Genomic DNA, 19,798 nt, shown 5'->3' with positions numbered 1-19,798 from the left:
AAATCCATACCTGAAGATCCCAAGGAAATGACTTTGTAAATTTGACAGATGTCCGTAAGTCTATCTCTATCAGTATTTTGTTAGATTGCCTTTCAAAGCTTTTCTTTATTCAGAAGTTATTTAAAGTAAAGTTATATATCATTTTGTGAAATCTTTCTCACTATTGTTAACATGTTCATATTATCCTTGACTTCATTAGAAATTCAACATGTTACTTTCATTAGGTCATGAATATTCTTTTGTAATATATGCAATACCTGAAAGTAGGACCATCCAGAGTTTTGACAGGTGGCAGCACAAGAGGTTGGTGTATCATTGTAGTACCCTGGATGACAAGAGAACATTCCTGTAAATTTGGTTAAAATGTTATTTATTAGTAGATAGTGGGATTTTACAGAATTTATAATTATAGACGTGTACATTTTTTCTTGTTAAAATCATAAACATATGTATTTTAAATGTTGCATTTTAGTGGGAAGTTTGGAGGAGATGTAACAGGAGATGTAACATTTAGGTTGCCACTATGTTAACCTGGAAGCAAACAAGGACTTTGTTCTTAGAATCTTATTTTATAAGAACGAGGATTGTAAGGGGCACAAACGTGGAGGAGGGTCCCTGTAGTTCAAAATCTTAGCATTAGTAAGAGGTAGATGCCCTGAAATGTTCAAGAGCAGGATAGTTCCTGGAAGAAGGGATGTCTTGGTTAAATGAATTTAAAGAGGAAATGACATGAATGGTTTAAAGTACAGGAAGAGGGCCAACATGATCAAAGTGGAGTGAATGAGGGTAAAACAGTGACAAAGACTTTGTCAAAAAGAAGGAACCAGAGGCTAGTTTATGTTGATAATGAGATTTAACACTCCTTAAGTATAAGGCATTACTACAAGTGAGATTTGTCCACTGCCAAAGACTTCATCTTTATAAATGTGTTTTACATGCATCTTTTCAGACTCACGCTAATGTTGAAAGCAAGATATAGCTTATCTTGCTTTGCATTTGCACAATATTTGGACTTGTAGAACTTCAAAAATGTCTAAATTGCATGTGCAAATTATTTATCTTCTTTAGCTCATATTAGAGTTTGAGATGCTTTTAATTAAATTTACCCTTATGAATTATCAGTTTGCTACTGCTTCTAACAATAATTCCTGAATTATTGCCAAGGAGTTCTATGAAGTTAACAGGGATCTTTAAGTGAAAACCCAAAAGCCTTAAGAAAGTGGTGTTAAAAGCAATCTCTGCAATCAAACATTTTGTGAATAAAAAAAAATGCTTTTAATTACTGTATAAAATTACTTTGTAAAAATTTTACAAATTTATGTATTTTAATAATTTATTATATATTATTATAAATTGTCTAGTATATGTTACAATTAGGATCATGATTTGGTCATATTAAAGAGATGTGTATTTTTACATCAACAGACACTCTGCATTATATTTAGAATCTGGATTTTCTACAAGCTATTTTGGAAAGGAAAAAATCTCTTGTCAGTCTCAGTCTTTGCTGGCATACATATGGACTTCAGAAGGTTCAAAGATGAAGTTTATTTTGAGTATTTTCCTAACTTGCTAGAAAATGCTAGAAATAGGAATAACATGACATGTTGTTTATTTTCCTACATGGTTCTAGAGATTTTATTTGTCATCACAGCTAAAAATTCTGTGAGAAAATCTTTCCACCCTTTCAATGATTTGGAATAATTAGAAAATAAACATGTCAATAGTTATTCTGGCTATCAGAAAATTGTTGAAGAGTTAATTTTGGTTAGTATGTGTTGCACATGTTAATTAAATAATGTATACATCACTATGATCTTCTACTTTCTTCTGAAAAATATCAGTATCTACATATAGATTAACAGATCAAAAATAGATTAATATCCAAGAAAAGAGGATACCAAAAAAACATTATAAAGCCCTAATGAAAATGATAGAGATACTTAGGGAAAAAAACTCAAAAGAAAGCTAATTTTGTTCAAGTAGCACTATTGGCTGAAGTCATTACACAGTGAAATCAAAATCGACAAAACCTTAAAAACACAGAAAAGAAATACAACAAATAAGAATACAGATAAACCTTGATGTGATGCTGCCTTGGAGAAGCACAGCAATTAAGCTAAAAAAGGAAAAACTGCAAACCTAAGTCTATTTATTAGGAAGAAATAAGAACCTTCAAGATATATATTAGTCAAATTCAGCTGCTGGGTAAGGACAATCAAGTGACTTCCAAAATGAGGGATTATCTAAAAGACCCAAATTTCAACACCTACAATGATAATTTCATGTATAAGAAATAATTTTTTCCATAGTAGACACTATCTCTTTCAAGAGATTTATAAGCTTAATAAATTATTTTAAATATTTGAAAGATTATAAAAAAACACATAATACATGTCATTGTTCAAACCCATAGCATGTACACCACCGAGGGTGAATACTAATGTAAACTATGAATTTTGAGTGATCATGAAGTGTCAATGTAGGTTCATCAATTGTAACAAGCGTATGGCTCTGGCGTGGGGTGTTGGTGAATGAGGAAGCCTGTGCATGCATGAGGACAGTGGGGTGTGCATGGTACAGTGCGGTCTTCATAGGGACAGTGGGGTGGGTGTGAGGACAGTGGGGTATGAGAAATCATTGTTTCTTGTGTTCTGTTTTACTGGGAACCAAAAACTGGTCTGAAAAATAGTCTGTATATATATTTTTAAAAGCAAACATGTGCCTGAATGTAATTATTAATTTTCTTCCTCTTTATTTTATTTTATTTTTAATAAATTTATTTATTTAAATTAGTTTCAAGTATACAGTACATTAGTTAGACATCTATAATGTTCATAAAATAATCCCCCCAATTGCTCCCTCCCTCCCCTGGCTCTCCACTTCTTAATGCTAACAACATTCCCTGTTCTCTTTTTATTTTTAAAGGAGATTTCAATGTGTATTTGATGGAATTTTTGAATAAAAGGAAATGGAAAGTTGGGGGTATAATTCTGAGTATTATCAATCTGTGTTCCTGTCCATGATGAGAAATGCTATTCATACATTCCCAGTTCTAAAAGAGAACAAAACATATTCTCTCCTTTCCCTGGACCATCTAACCAAAAAGAGATAGTTCTCTCAAATAATTATAAGCAAAAAATGGCTTAATCATAATTCTACAAAATCATGTCAATGCTATCCAATTAAAAACAAATGTTTCAGAGGGCAATTTTAATTAATTTTACACATAAATCTGCCTTGACTCACAACCAGGGCAATGCAAATTAAAACCACAATGAGTCACTACATATGCCCACCAGATTAAGAAAAAATTTTAGTCTTAATACAAAGTATCAGAAAGGATGTGGTGCAATGGAAACCTCATACAATGTTGGTGGAAACAAATTGGTACAAGGGCTTTGAAATTCTAAGATCCTGAAGTCCCACTCACAAGTATATTTTATAAAGAAACTCAGACACATGTGTACCAGGAGATGTTTAAAAAATATATGTTCCCTGTGCTTCATTGTTGTAACAGTAAAAGGGTGGAAGTAATCCAAATGTCTCTCAGCAGGAGAAAGGATAAGTACATTTTGCTACATTCATTATAAAAAGCAGCAACAGTGAAAAGAACCACAGCTGCACACATTAACAGGAGTGCATCTCCAAAACATAAGGCTGAATGAAAGAAGCAAGTCTACTTTCATTGAGGATGATTCCATCTTCCATTTTTACTCAAAAGAATAAAAATAAAACAGCAAAACTAAATAATATATTGTTTAAAAATACATATGTGTATGGTAAGGCCATAAAGTAAAGCAAGGGAATGATTAGTACAAGTTTCCAATACTTCTGGAGATGTATCTGTGACTTAATCAGGGAGGAACATGATGGACAAGCAAGGTTCTAGGTACACAGTCATTGATTTATTTAAATAGTATATTTATGCTATATATTATCTATATGCATTAGATTTTTAAAATGTATACGAAGCTTTTTGGAACAGTATGAAGAATATTATTCCTTATTCTGGAATCATATTTGTTATGTATTTATAAATCAAAATATCAAAATGCAGTATATTTGGGATAGGTCAGCATGGTTGGGTAGGAGATGAAACTGCACCACACAAAATAATCCAGTTTGAAAGTTTACTTACTTTTGTTAGAATATTAAAATTAGATCTCTTTTAAGATTTCACAGTTAAATCATAGTCATATGTACAATTATAAACTCTTAAAATTTTACAAATATGATTTAGATGTGTGAATTCTATTTGACTTAGGTTATTTTCCTAGTTATATGGAGGAAATTATGGAACACCAATGATGAACAACCTGTGAATCAATGTGTGTGTGTGTGTGTGTGATATTCTATTATTGTGTGTGTGTGTGTGTGTATTATTATTATTGTATGAGAGAGAGAGAGAGAGAGAGAGAGAGAAAATTTACCCCTGAATCCAATGAAATAGGAGTCAATAAAGTTATATCTTATTTTTTTACCAGGTTCCTAAGATTTAAGTTAGGATGATTCAGACAGGGAAAATGTGATCTCAAATCACAAAACTAATAATTCTCAAAGCCAGAATTAGAGAAGAAAGTAATATTTGTTTTGTTATTTATTTATAGTTCTGTGTGAATGTGCTTATTATTTGACTAGAAAGAGAATCACTTGTTTTAAACATATGCCTATTCACTCTTTTATTTTGTTATTGTAAATTTGAGCTTAATCATGTTATTCTGTCTTATTTTCATAACATCCAGGGTTCAATCAAGAAACAGCTGTCTTCAGGGTAAACAGGGATCATTACAATATCACCTCCCTCTGTATGCTGAGCAGCCTTTGACTGATTTAGCATATTTAAAAGGAGCAAAGGGATTTGCATTTTACCACATAGCTCTGCTGCCTTAAATATGGTATGATCAGCGTAGCCCAATTTCTGGGCTACATTTAAAGAAACTGTACTAGACAAAGACTTGCCAGTATATCAGACTCTATGAACTCTTTACTCTAAAGTTATTATCTTGATGAATTAGGTCCAAACCTTAGTGCATGATGACTACCCAGGAGATAGTGTTTGCTTCTCACAACTGCTTCATAAACTCTCTTCACCTCTTATCAGAAGGAATAACCCATAGGCTTAGCTCTCAACCCCATTCCCCAAATAGAAGGACAGATAAAGTTTTCCTATCCTACATGTTAGGCTGAGCAGCTGGAAGGCATTTGCATACTAACTTGTAGTCCATGGCCCTGGAGCCAAAGTATCTCCACATCTTAATTGCTGCAGTTCATTACAAGGTTTTTATTTCCTAGCCTTTCTAGCAATAAAATATGTCTTGTTGGACCATTTATCATCTTTTGTAGCCTCTCCTTTCATCTTTCCTCTCCTTTCCTCTCTTTATTCTGTTCACCCCCCTCCTTTTTTTTTTTTTTTCCTGGTTTCTTTTACTTTCAAATCCCATTCCTCACTCTGGTTTTATATCAGTCTTTTCACTCAGTAAGCAACAATTACTAAGTTAATTACATTTCTTATAGTCATATGTGTTCCCTAGATGGGAATTTTTCTGAATGTTCTCTGTTCTCTGTTTTCCTGATTGGTCTTAACTCCATAAGCTTGTTCCTTTTATTTCTAGTTTCATCAACTTCTGGGGGAATCTCCAAAACCTTCACCTTGCCATTTACCAAGATTCTGCCACCAGACCTATAATAAAATGAGGTATTCTGGCTTTATCCCAAGGGAGAAAAATTTAGGATGTGTAAAAAATTTTAATTATATGTTTAAAAACATGCAATTAAAAGATATTATACATGTAAACACAGAGAACATATCTGCTCTTTTAGAAACAAAGTGAGGACCTAATTAGTAAGAGGAATTAGTAAAATAGGATTAATCAGAAAATTGTCAATAACATTAGTTTGTGGGCAACATCATGAATTACAAAATTTATTTATGGTCATATTTCATGCTGTAAGCTAGCCAGCTAGTTATGTCTCTGATGTTACTATCAATCTCTTGGAATAGAGATAATTAACATAGTCGAGGTGATCCAGAATATATAAGACCTGAAGAACTACTAAAACAGATATGAATTTTATTCTATACCCTTAAATTCACTATGCAATGGAGAGTCAATTGTAATAATAACTAGTGAAATTTTTTTAAGTTGACAGGAATTTTTTAATATTTAATTTAGTATCAGGCAATTATTCAGACTTCAGGCTTTTTCATCCTGCAAGTAGCATTCTACTAGAAAAGGCTCTCAATAATATGTGGTGCTTCTGCTGAATCTAGATGAGAGTAAACAAATGTTTTGGCATTGCCTTTTTCTCAATGGAACTGTTGGGAGTACCCATTTGTCACTGTTGGTGTTAATACTAGCTTGAGAAAGTACGAAGTGTCTCTGTTCATATGAGAAATTAGTCATTTTTGCACTCCACTTTTAGTGCAAAGTACTTGAATTTAAAATTCTGTCAAGGCTTTTATTATGTAAACTTTGAAAGCCTTTTCCAGTGTTTTTGCAAGCCCATCTAGATTAGATATTTTTACTCTTTAGTCTTTTCAAAATTATTATTAGTTTCAGCTTTATTTTATTTTAAGCTACTTGGGACAAAGAAAATGTGAATATTGGGGGTTACTATGTTATATATAAACATACAAAAAATGAATGTAGACTAATTCTTAAAATAAAATACAGTTTTTGTTAGGGCATTATTATCATTTGAGTTTTGTAATAATAACTTTATTATAAGTATACTATTCAATAATGACCACATCAAATAAATTCCAAAAGTTAAAGAAGCTAGTCTATAATTTACTTTTATGTTTTGAACAATACTTCATTTAGGACAGAGAGTTGTTTAATCCAACTAGTTTGTTGCTTATGGCTGAAAACCGAGTCAGTATGTTAATACGTAATATGTTGAAGGACAGTAAAATTACAACTTTGACACATTTTATATACATATACATATTTTCTCAAATACAATGGACATATTTTGAGAATTAGTTTTTTTTTCTCAATGGAAAATTTTGTTTCCCTGAATGATATATATATCTGGGCTCAGAAGAAAAAAAAATGTCAATCAACTATGATATTTCTAGGTGAATGAATGATTAACACTCTGTTTTAAAAGTAGATGAAGTTAACCATATGAGTCTCAAACATATTGAGAATCTAAATTAGAAAAGAAAAATATTGTTATGACTTGTGAGTTGTGTCAGTTTGGAAGACATATTTTGTGAAAATCCATCATGAGTCTCTCAAAAAACTCATGATTTTATTTAATGTCAAATATATGTTTCAATTTATAAGATAGTCCTTTGGCTTTAAGTATGGAAAATTTCTCAAACTATACAGTGGTGAAAGGCTCTACACAGTTGGCATTATTTTTAGAATTATCATTAAATATTTATAAACCAACACTTTAAAAAGCTTGATAAATTATAGATTACCAAACATGTACTTCATCACTATCAAACAGATGTATAACTTTTTGGCAATCATATAGAATTTGTCTTCTACCATATTGTTTTTTTTATAAGATTTATTTACTTTCTTATTTTTTTTTCTCCTTCTATAGACTTTTTAGTGCTATTGTCCAGAAAGGCAATAAGTAGGAATAAGGCTTTTGTTGGGAGACAACAGTTGGCAAGTCTGCCAGTTTCAACAAGAAATTCTGCCAATTTCAGCCGTTGTTTGGCCATTTGGGAAAATTCTTCAACATTTTGTGTTAAAATACTGAGCAACCTTCTCATTTACCCTAGTTTGAAAGGTCATTCCTTGGAATTCAGTGAAACCTGAACACTAAATACATTACAGAAGACATCTTTACTAATTTATTTTCCTTTACAAAAAAACAGTGAAGAGATAAATATTAGGTTGACCTAAGAATAATAAAATGGTAATTAGTTTCTGAATATTTTCTCTTTGGCAATGTGATTCTAACATCTTCAGAAATTCAGCTCTAGCATGTATTATATACTGCATAGAAAATCACATGAAGTCACTATGCAGTTTTCTATGGATACTAATATAAAGAGACATATTCATTCATTTAATCATTTATTAAGCAAACTTTAAGCACTTATCATGTGCAGGCATTTATCTAGGTGCTTAGGATATATTAGTGTAAAAAAAAAAAAGAAGAAACAGGCAGAAATGCTTGTACTCGTAGAGCTTACATGTTAGTGGTATGGACAGAAAATAAACCATAACATAAAAGATATGTCAATTATAGTAGATGGTTTGTTGCAAGGTGATTGGTATTATAGGAAAAAGCTAGCACAAACTAAAAGAGATGAGTATGGGCAAGAGGATTGTGATGGTATAGGCGTAAGTTTTGAAAAAATGATTAGGATAAGCACCATAGAAAAGTTTGTATCTGAGCACAGACTACAGGAAGGTTAGGGACTTAGGCATATGGATAACTGGGAAAAGACCACTCTATCCTTATTAAAACAAACAAACAAACAAACAAACAAAAACATAATTTTTAATCCTTCTTTTAAATAATGTGCTTTCCTTCCTTTAAATTTATGTCGATTGATATCAGAAATACTAGGAAAAAAAATAAACTTGTCTGGAGGCAGAAGACAACAAAAGGAAGAAGAGACACTAAAATCTGTTATCCAGGAACTGTAGAATTTTTTAAGAAAATAAGAAAGATTTTTTTCATATTTAGGCACTATAATGATGGATATGTGATGAAGAGTAGAGAAAAGGAGACATGAGAAACTTAGGAAGTTACTCAGTTAATTCATTTAAATAAGAATTCCCTCATTAATTTCTATTATAATCTTATGGCAATAAAGTAATATACACAATGATCTTTGTTGTTTATTACAATTTAATTTAATTCCAAAGACATTCAAATTGAAACTGATATATGGTGATAGCTCTTCAGATAGAAAAGTTTATATGTTGTAGTTTATATGTTGTATTTACAGACTGTTTTCCTTCCATGATTATAACATTATGAATTATGTCTGGAAGAAATACATAGACCAGGATATAGGACAATCCTTGAAGTCTAAACAATTTTGAGTAATTAAGAACAAAGTGTTGTCTAAGTGTAACAATCTAACCTTTTTTTTAAGCACATACTACTTCAAGACCTACATCGTAGACTTAATAAAATCTACTAAAGAGACATTGAACTGGAGTCTATTTCTAAGTTAAGAATCCACTGCATATATTCCGCTTTTTTAGGCTTCTAGCTTCAGAAACTACATGAAATGTTAAAAGTTTTGAACATGTAACCTTTTATTGTACATATGGTACTAGAATTGAGATAGCTGAGAACTTAAAATCCTAAATGCACAGACTTTTATGGTACTGGAGTCATGACAGCTGAGAACTTGGTAAACAAACTTAGCTTTCAGGATTAATTTGAAAAATTACACAATTGATGGATATTTAAAATATTTTGAGTTACATAAAAAGTTAAATAGAAAAACTGTTAATTTTGTTATATTTATTTTCAAGGAAGTAGTCTGGAATCTGGTTCATCAAATTGAACATATATTAATTTTATGATCAAAAAGACTTTATGTCTTTTCTAATAATTTTTGAGCTGATAATATAGACTACAGAACAGGAAACCCTTTTGGAAAATCTATAATTAAGAAAGTTAACTATTGTTAGAAATTCAATTAATGAAAATGTTAAACAATATTTAGGAAAGTCATTTAATGATATCGCCCCTATCAGTTTGTTTTAGACCTTAATACTTGCTCACGTCTCATTTGAAGGCCTTCTGTTCAAATTAATGAGACCAAACATTCTTCAATGCTTTTTTCTTAAGAATATCACTTTCTTTAACTACATATTTTTGTCTTAAAATTGAACAATTTCTGATACACAGGAATGAAATTTGCAATGAATTTAGATGCCAGGGAATCTTTATTAAATTATGACAGGTCAAAGTTATAGTAGAAGCAGTTGAAAAGATGGTATTTCAGAATATTTTAACAAAAGCACATAAAATTGTGACCTAAGTGAATCTGCTAGATTGTTCTTTATTTCATATTTTTTTCCTGTTTTACCTACAATTCAAGGTTTCCAAATTTAATAAATATACATAAAAATATCTGATTTATCAGGTTTTGTAATTTTAGAAGACACCTTGGAGAAAGCACTCAGTCTTGATCTCATGACAAGATGAAAAATCGAGTGGCAGCCAGCAGTATAGATTAAGAGTATACTTTAATCGGCACTGTCTTACCCTGCACTGAGGTGGGGCTGATGTTGTCCAGAGCAGGGTCCTGTCTTGCTTACCTTTATCATCCAGGTTAGGGTTTGCGCCTCTTGAGCACTTGCTAAACTGAGGGTCATGCTGTTTAATCCTAGCACCCACTAATAGCAATAATGGCAGAGTGATATGAATCAAAATACAACTGTTCTCTGACAGGATTAAATTCTCATGTGAACAGAAATTTCCCCAAATAAAATATACTACGGCGACACCAGATTTTGATTTGGTAGAAGGAAGAGCAATTCTGGAAGGTCCTTTGTGGATTACACAATGGAAAATATGCTACTTTGACCACCTGAGGCCAGAAAGGAACTCCTATGAATGTGGTTTGGAGGAAGGTGAGGGTGAGGAAGGGTGGGGGAGGGGATTTAGTGGGAAGAGAAGGGTGCAAAAAGGGAAGAGTGCAAAAATGACCCACTGCAGATTCTACTTCTATGTAGCTTTTCCCTAGGGCTCTGCAGTGTTGCCCTCTGGTTGATGAAAATAATTTTATAGGCCTTTGTTTCTGATGTCCATGTCTGTTTTTTGAGAGTTCAGATACTTATCAAAGTATCTGAGGTAGCTGAAAAATAAATACATATAACCTCGTTCTAAAAGAATAATGGTTATTCAAATTAATTAGCACAGGTTCATAAATGAGAGACTAGGCACTCTTAATGGATCCATTAAAAAGGGAGATCCCATGAAACTTATGCAGCTATATGCAAATGTGACTCTGTAAATGCAAAATAGTGTTTATTTTTCTGGAGAAAGAGTTTATAGTTTTCAGTACATTCCAAGTGTGGGCCCTACTTCGTAAAATGTTCAAAAGCAAAATTTTAGAATCAATTATCTTAAACCAAAACCTAAATGGATGTTTACCATCTTGTTGTACAGGTACTCTTTATGATATTTTTGAAATATAACACATAAGAAAATATAAGTATCTACCATTAGGCAGTAGTAAGATGTCCTTGTAATAAAGACATTTTCGCAAAAAAAAAACAGCCACCAAAATTTTGGTATCCTACAAATTGAATTTAATTCGATCATTTTTAATGTTCCCTTAATTTTGAGGTTCTGCAGCTGCTACAGTAGTTAAAATTAAAAATTTCTAGACATATCTAAATTTCTCTTTAATGTGCTGTGTTCTATAAAATTCAAATAAACAACATAAATAAGCCTATTATTATCTTGTGTTAAAAAATGAATTTATATTTGGTGGATCATTATTCTCATTCGACTTTGTACAGTATCAGTAATAAGGGGTCTAATATATAATATATTCAATAGTACAACAAATAGGATTTAGGGTCACGGTAGACATAAGTTAAAATCATAACTTTGTTAATGATAATTGTTTGACTTTGGCACATCATGAACTTCATTAATTTCATGTGTAAAAAAAGAAAAAAATAATTTATGTTTAACATACCTTTTTAAATCGTCAGTATGAAAATAGTTTTTAGACGCTCAAGTTCTATAGAAATGGTGATTAACAATACCAGTTTTATTAGAATCTAGTATATATTACATGATGGCAAAAGGGTGATCACTCTAAAAACTTAGTTACAGACCACACTTGCTCACTCTCCCTGTCTTATGAACAGGATGTATTCTAATTGTCTGTCTGTATATTGATTGTGGAATGAGCTTCTGCATAGAAGCAAGTTGTGTCCTCAGCCCTGTTCACAAAAGATTTATAATAAGCACTAAAATTTGCTGAACACCAAGTGCCAAGTGCTGTGCCAAGTATTTCCCATGTATAATTTTGTGGATTCCTCAAAAAATCTTATAAGCATTCTGATTATCACTACCATTTTCTAGGTGAGAAAAGGGAACTAATAAGTGGTGAATTTGGGGTTCATATGTGGATGACCTGAATCCAAAGTCCATTAAGATGCACTTTGGTAATATAGTTTATACTTTTAATTGCTTTTTTCTTTTTAGTTTTTTTTCTTTTTTCTTTTTTTTTGCAATTGATAAGAAAGAAATGGGAAACAAAAACATAAAAAAAAAAAAAATTCTTGCTGAGCACATAAACTCCTGGACTAACCTGGGAACCTGAGATTATTTACTTTATCATTGTTTCGATACAATGGCACATTCTGTACTTTAACCTAAGGATCTGGGAAGAGCATTCATTCACACTAGGGATGACTAGATACTAGCCACCAATTGGAAAGTGGGTGGTTAGGAGCATGAGCTCTGGAGCCAGATGGCTAGGATTCAAGTCCTGGCTCTGTCACTTGGTAGCTATGTGACCTTGGCATGTTACTTAAGATCTCTGTGCCTCAGTTTGGAGTTTCTCAACTGCAAACAAAGATAATGATAATATCCCCTAGTGCTTTAGGGAAGCTTAAATCAGATTATACATGAGTAATTAATAATGTACATGGCACATGGCAAACCTTCAGAGAAATAAGCTAAATAATCTCAGCAGCAGCAAGCCACCCTTTAAAAAGGGGTTCTTTTGTATGAGTAAGTATGGAAGGTTCACCTACTTCTGACTTCAGGAGAGAGTGCTCGAGTAAGGAAGACAAACTCTCCTGTTTGAGGCAAAAAAAAAAAAAGTTTTTTGTCCTCAGATGTATTAAGATATGTAAGTCCAATAATGCATCCTTCATCTAATAATGTCAAGGCCCAGTGGATAAAGCTGAGGATAAATATGTATACCCAAATAAATCTGACAAGTCCCCAGATATTTTAGTTTGTTTACTGAGAGTTTAAGGAAATTGCATTTAACACATTTAAAATGTAGCAATGTCTTTATTACATATGATATGAGTTCTGTCTAAAGTGTACTCCATTGCTTCAAACAATTATACCTAAATTTCTATAACAAAAATGTTATCAGTTATATTTTTTGCCTTGGCTAATAAAGTATATTGGCATGTTTTTAAAGAAGATTTAAAACCACAAATTTTCATTGAAAGTAAATTTTTAAAGAAGAGATATGTAGATTGATTGATAAAACATTTAAACCTATTACTCTGATATTAGATTTCCATTATCTAAGTAAAAGCAAGTCCCTTATTTTACCTCACATTTGAAAATAACTATGGAATTAAACCCCCCCACACACACAAAAAAATCAGTTTTCTATTAATGACATTCTCTTCTCATAGTTTTAATCCTCCTTATTTTCTGTGATATTATTTGTTTTTCTCTAATATTTACCAGAGTTTTAATTTTCCCTTCAAATTATCCTTTGAAGGGAGGCAAAATTGAGTTTATGCACAAAATATCTGCATAGCAATTGATCTCAGTTTAATCAATGGACAGGGGTTCAAATTAATAGTCGTTTTTAAAATTTATGAAATCAGTACCTGGATATGAGACCAATTTATCTTAGTTTTGATTGATATAACTAAGCCTGTGTGCTCATGAATATGCTAATAATCTTCCATGTGACTAAACAATAAAGAGAGAGGCACTCATAAGCAATCTAGTTGCTTTTTAACCATATCATTCCTATTTAATATACCAAATGACATGCTCAGAGGTCACTATGGTTTCATGAGAAACACAATTGAGCTCAGGTGAACCTAGAACTAATAAAGAAATAACTAGTTTTACATAAAAGTTTATGCTATATTAACTTTTTAAATTAAAAAAATGTTTCATGTTAAGGGGAATAAGATTTCTCTGAAAACTGGGTTTCATATAACTACCTCAATAAGGTATAGAGCTACAGCCTCAATACTATAGGTGTTATTTATTTATTTAGATTTATGTTGGGTTGATTTCAGATCTTTGTCCTTTTAATTGTAGTAAGGTAAAAAACTTAATGTACTTTAATTTAAAACCACGAGGGAATAAGACGATAAACTTTGTTTTACATTTTAAAAATGAATACACTGTTGTGACCACTTTTGAAAACAATAATATATTGATGGGTTAGTTTTGCATAATACTGTATCTTTCAAATAAACAAAATAATTTAAGGAAAAAAGGAAGAAACATGTTCTAGAAAAATATTTGCAACTTATTGTCTGATAATTCTAGTAACATAAACATGGAATTTAACTCAGTTTGCTACCAGTGACTCTATTTTATTTTTTTAATAATAGTAAGACTTGTGTTTTAAAATATTAAATTCATTTCTTTTTTCATATAACTTGTTAAATTAAAAAAATAAATTAATTTGATTTTGAGATTTCTCAAATATGGGAAAATTCAGGGATTATTTGATCTAATCTGATTTCATGAACAATATTATAATCCTAATTAAACATCAAAATTATCTAGTTTTATTGAGGGCTTTTCCATTTAAATTGGAATTGCAATAGAATGTATAAAAATATATTTTCTATTATATAAATGGATTTGTTGATTTAATTGTCACATATCTACTTTATAAGCTTTTTTTTTTCAAATCACTCTGGCTCAATATTTATATTCCACATTTTACAATTAAATATATTTTACTTATTATTTCTTCAGTTTTATACTTTAAACTAAGACTATATATCTTTAAAATTATAAACCAACTTATTAGTTAAACTAAAATGAAAGTGTGGAAACTATCTAGATATTTTGAGTTGCATAACTCCTATTGATGAAAGCATTCGGTCAGGAATGGTTGTCTATGTTGACTAAATAGAAAAATGACTGAGATATCTGGTTAGTATGCAGACTTGATCTTATATTTCTGATAAGTTTTTATTTTCCACCTAATTGCATCAGAATATTTTCTGACATTAAATGAGAGGACTTCTTGAAATTATTTAATGGTGCAGCATGGTAGAAGTACTTTGGTAGAAAAGAGAGCTTCTCTGAGAGATTGCAAACATTTAGAGTTCACGGATGGACTTCAAAACCAGACACAAACAAATGTTTTAAATAGCTGTGTATTGATTTTCCATTTTAAGTGTGTTCTCTGACAATCTGATTGGGTAGAGAAGTAAGAGGTGCTACAAACTTGACTCTTTCAGCATCTTTCTTTAACACCATCACAATGAACAGTTTATGTTTATGAGTTAAAAGTTTCTCTGAATCCTAAACAAAGATAAGGAATAAAACCAAAGACTTCAAACAATATTCTTTAAATATATTTGTTTTCTGAAAAGTGACACCGCGATCATTATATCTCAAAATACAATTATTTTTTCAAATTGCATTCAAAGTCATACAGAGTAGGAAATAAGTTTTTCCTAGTGAATTTATATTTTGATACTTGAAAAATTATTTTGCTAATTTTTCTATGAAGTTCTAAGACAATCCTTAAAAATTTAGTTACTGTCAAATTTTAACCATGTAGATAAAAATTGAAAATAATATATTGTTATAATTTGATCTGAGTTTGACATATATAATAATGATATTAATTAATGTCTTGTGAGTTTTTTTATGTTTATTAAAGAATTTTTCCACATAACAAAGCATATGAGGTAAACTTTTTGTCATAATATTATTTTGAATTTTTTACTGAAATTCAAACTTCTGTTATGCATGAAAAAATAATGGTAAAATGCATATGAATGTAGAGGTTCTCATAAGTAGGCTAGGATGTTGACTCCATTTAAACCTCATCACCAGTGAGTAAAGTATATATACCTTGGTTATTCTTTAATATAATATTTTAAATTACAAACCCAGTTTTAATTTCTTTTTATTTTTGTTATTCTATTTTTTCAAAGTAAGTGGTTTTAATATATTCTAAAAATTTACATATTTTAACTAATATAATAACATTTTGGTATGTGCTAGACATATTTCTGAAAAAGACCTTGTAGCAATAACCAAACATATTTCTGAAAGATGATTGAATATTGCAGCTCACATTTTTCATGTAATTTCTCAATTCTATGTAAATATTTTACATATTTAGAACTAGCCTTAGACTCTGTGCATTGATTTTATGATGCTACAGTGAAATATCACCTAAAAAAAAATTAATTCTTTATGGCTGAAAGCATACATTGATGTTCTGACATTCTCTTATCATTAAAAAAAGCAAACACCAGATTATAATAGTATGGATTTTTATTTCAAACTTTCAAACATTTAAAATGTTAATATCAGACATTATTACCTCAAATAATAACTTCCTGCCTAATGACCCTCATATTCATTGGCTAGTGTTTTTCAATAGTATTAAAAAAATAAAGATGATAATCCATACTATTGAGTTATAAAAATTTAATTAAAATTTGCAAGAAAATTTGGGGTTTTGATTAGCAATTAAATAAAATTAGAGAAGTTTGGGATGTTTCTTGTTATAAAACATGATGTTAATATAATATCTCCTAAGAAGATAATCTAAATTAAAAATAATGCTATTTTAATTTTTGTTACTAACCCAAGGCATTTAATTAGGCATTTAATATGTTCTTTCCATTTCCTTTTCTAATTATCTAATGGCAATTTACAAGGTCACATTCTAAAAACACTTTTTCCATTTCTACCCATGTGCCTGGGAATTTAATATAATTAATAATAGAAAAGAGGTGGGAAATCAGCCACAGTATTTTTAAAGAATCACAAAAATAAGACTTAATTGAAGAAATTACTTGGAGAAATTTTGGGGAAAGAATGAGTAGAAAATTATCAAGGCGTTACTTGGAATGAGTTTGTAGTCAATCCACTGTTAATGTGCTGGATTATGTGTGATTAGTACAGGATTTCTCCACTAAAGGACATTTTTCAGAGTATAATTTCACTTAGGTAAGAAAATATATGCAAATTATGTCAACCAATATAATTGAACCCATCTGACATGTACTTTTTCTTAGCAACAAAGTTATGATAGCTCTATACCAACAATTTATGAAGTAGACAATCGTTTTTTAGTGTCCAGGACAGTCTGTACTGTTGAAAGAAGCATTCATTAACAGATGTTTCATCTCTACATTTCAGTAAGTTTTATCCTAAAAATTCTTTCTTTTAAAATACACACTTTAATTTCTCTGTTTAATAATCTGACACACTCATTTGGGAAAACTTTGTACTTTTCTTTATCGACAGTTATCTCAATATCACATCATCCCCTCAAAAGAATGCAGAGGGATACCAGACAAATTGAAGTAACACAGAGATTTGAAATTAGAGTTAATATAGAAATCTCAATATTTTCTCACCTCTAGTTGTTTTTTCCCCTTTGTAACCAACCCCATTATCCTATACTGTGGAAACAGTTCAAAGTTAGCAAAAGAGATGTTTAAACACATCTGGCAAAAACGGACAATGAAAATTCCATTAGTTCAATAGTTAGAGATAAATAAATAGAGGCGAAAGACAAATAGAAGACAAATATAATAAATCCAAAGTGATTACTTTTCTTTATGTACTCCATAGCATTCAACTACAGAAGTGAGACTCTGTGACCCCATAAGCAGTTATTCTTTCACCTCTTTCTTGGAATACTGATTATATGGAAGTTTAAAGAGCCTTCCCAGGGAGAAAAATGTTTTCCAGCTGTCAAAACTCAAGCTTAGCTAATGGTAGAGCTAATTTTAAAAGGTATTGTTTCCTGATTAAGATATTTGTTCAGCAGTACGCCTTTTAATCCGTTTAGATTTTTATTACTTGCTAGATTTATTTTCTAGACTATCACTGTATATAATATTGTCTAGTAGTAAAAGATTTTGTATATATTTTGGGGTAATATACTGTAGTTCCTCTAATATGAAATAAATGAGGATATGTTTCAAGATTATTTAAATGTCACTAAACTCTGTAGTAGAAACATGGTCAAACTGCATGAAGTACTACTCAGAATAAATACATTTATTTTAAATAATGTACTTACCCAGCACAGCTCCTAAGGAAATTCTTGGTGAATTATTCTTAGGATGGAATTTGATTTTCTAAGATTCCGGCAGAAGATATTTACCCCCTGGCAAGGTGGGGAAGAGTTTAAGCCTTGCAATGTGAGCCTGTAGGCAGGGTGAGGTCCAGTGAGCAGAGCTTGATGATCCTTAAGCAGGAGGTGACACTCTGCTGGAGAGAAAGGGTTGTTCTGAGTAGATTGGAAGTGTTGTCACATTGTATGTGCTCAGCAGCAGAAGGGAAACATCAGAGCTTCCTGTTACATCACTCTGACCCCGCCTGCAGTTAGTGTTAAGTTACTTTCTTTCTCAAATAGCATACCCTAGGAAAGCAGCACTCCATTCTTATTCTGAGACAAAAGCAAGAAGCAGCCTGAACAGACAGATCATATGCTGTATGAATACATTGTTAGCAGCAAAAACTGGCTGGATTTCACCTTGACTGAGTTCTGTTAGAACTTGCCAAACAGAGCTGCCTGTGATTTGAAGGAAATCTGAATATAATATTCTGTTCAAAGAATTAAATGAGTTAGTGTGTGTGTGTGTGTGTGTGTGTGTGTGTGTGTGTGTGTGTGTGTGTGTGTGTGTTGAATCATACTTTACAAAGTATCCAAGGAAATTTTTTATTTAACATGTCTTTCTTCATAAATGAACATAGAACATTAATAAACGTATCCATCGTAATTAATTATGTGATTCAACTAATTAATTTAGAGCTCTAATAAATCAGAGCTATTCTCTGATCAGTTTTCCAGGGAATAATAAAATTGTTCATGACATTAGTATGTATTTCTCATAAACAAAACCATCGTGTGTATACATATACACATATAGAATTATTTTTCATTGTATATAACTATATATTAGAGTAAATAACCTTTTGAGAGCATATTCATTAATTTAAAATATTTGTACATGTTTGTAAATATTTGACTTAATTATGATCTATTAATAAATAATTTGTACTTATTTATGCCTTAAAATGGCCTTAACAAAAATGCATGTAATTAATTAGCATAGTATATATAACAATTTAAAATATGAAACATACATTAATTTTTTGAAGTTTTGTCCCAAAACATAGGTTTATTTATTTATTTATTTATCTATCTATCTATCTATTTATTTATTTATTTTTATTATGGTGACATTGGTTAACAAAATCCAGTAAGTTTCAGATGTCCAATTCAACAGTAAGCATAATTTTATTTTCTATGTGTTTAACAAATCATTGGAAATGATCAAGGAAGAAAGTTTTAAAATCGACATGCACTAGTTTTTGATAATATGGTAAATGCGTGACGATACAATAATGATTTTAATTCCTGAAAACTAAATAGCATTAAAAGTCAATTTATCTGAGCATCAGTTGTCTCATCTGTAAACTAAAAGAGATGGATCATATAATATATAAAATTACTAATATCTCTAAGACTTTGAATCAACAAGTTATGTAACCTTTAGAAATAATTAAGATATTGTGATAATTCATTTTTAGTAAATTAGGATCAGTGTCACTGAGAAATTGGTAAGTTACTGTAATTCTAGAACAAAATGAGATGCTCACATTCCTTGTAGACTAACAGAGGGGGACAAGACAACATAAATTAAAGAGACGTCATGTTTCTGAAGCACTATGCTCCTGTTGACATTTTTATTACCTGGATCCATGGAAGAAACTTATTACATAATCTTTGATTTTAAGATCAATCAGATCAAAGTCAATAAAAATTCAAAGATATAAAAAATAGGATATATACTATTCTCTATTAATTATAGAGAAGACTTGTAAGAAACTGAGTTATATCTAT

General features: G+C 30.7%; 1 protein-coding gene across 5 annotated transcripts in view; it reads right to left on the bottom strand.

Moving 5' to 3' along the window:
- Positions 1 to 18,205, bottom strand: part of CALCRL (calcitonin receptor like receptor) — a 93,650-nt gene extending 75,445 nt beyond the window's left edge. For 2 of the 5 annotated variants that reach the window (XM_039856371.1, XM_039856370.1), the window contains exons 1-2: positions 17,969 to 18,205; positions 258 to 325 (exon numbers count right to left, since the gene is read on the bottom strand). The gene's annotated coding sequence lies outside the window, so the exon portion shown is untranslated. Of the gene's footprint in view, positions 1 to 257; positions 347 to 17,968 lie in introns of all 5 variants that reach the window. The other 3 variants (XM_039856375.1, XM_039856374.1, XM_039856372.1) reach the window with 2 other exon arrangements.
- Between the last annotated feature and the right edge of the window lie 1,593 nt (positions 18,206 to 19,798).

The sequence above is a fragment of the Pteropus medius genome, unplaced genomic scaffold (genome assembly GCF_902729225.1).
Source record: "Pteropus medius unplaced genomic scaffold, Ma_sr-lr_union100, whole genome shotgun sequence".
Taxonomy (NCBI): domain Eukaryota; kingdom Metazoa; phylum Chordata; class Mammalia; order Chiroptera; family Pteropodidae; genus Pteropus; species Pteropus medius.
This window is presented reverse-complemented; position numbering and strand designations above follow the sequence as displayed.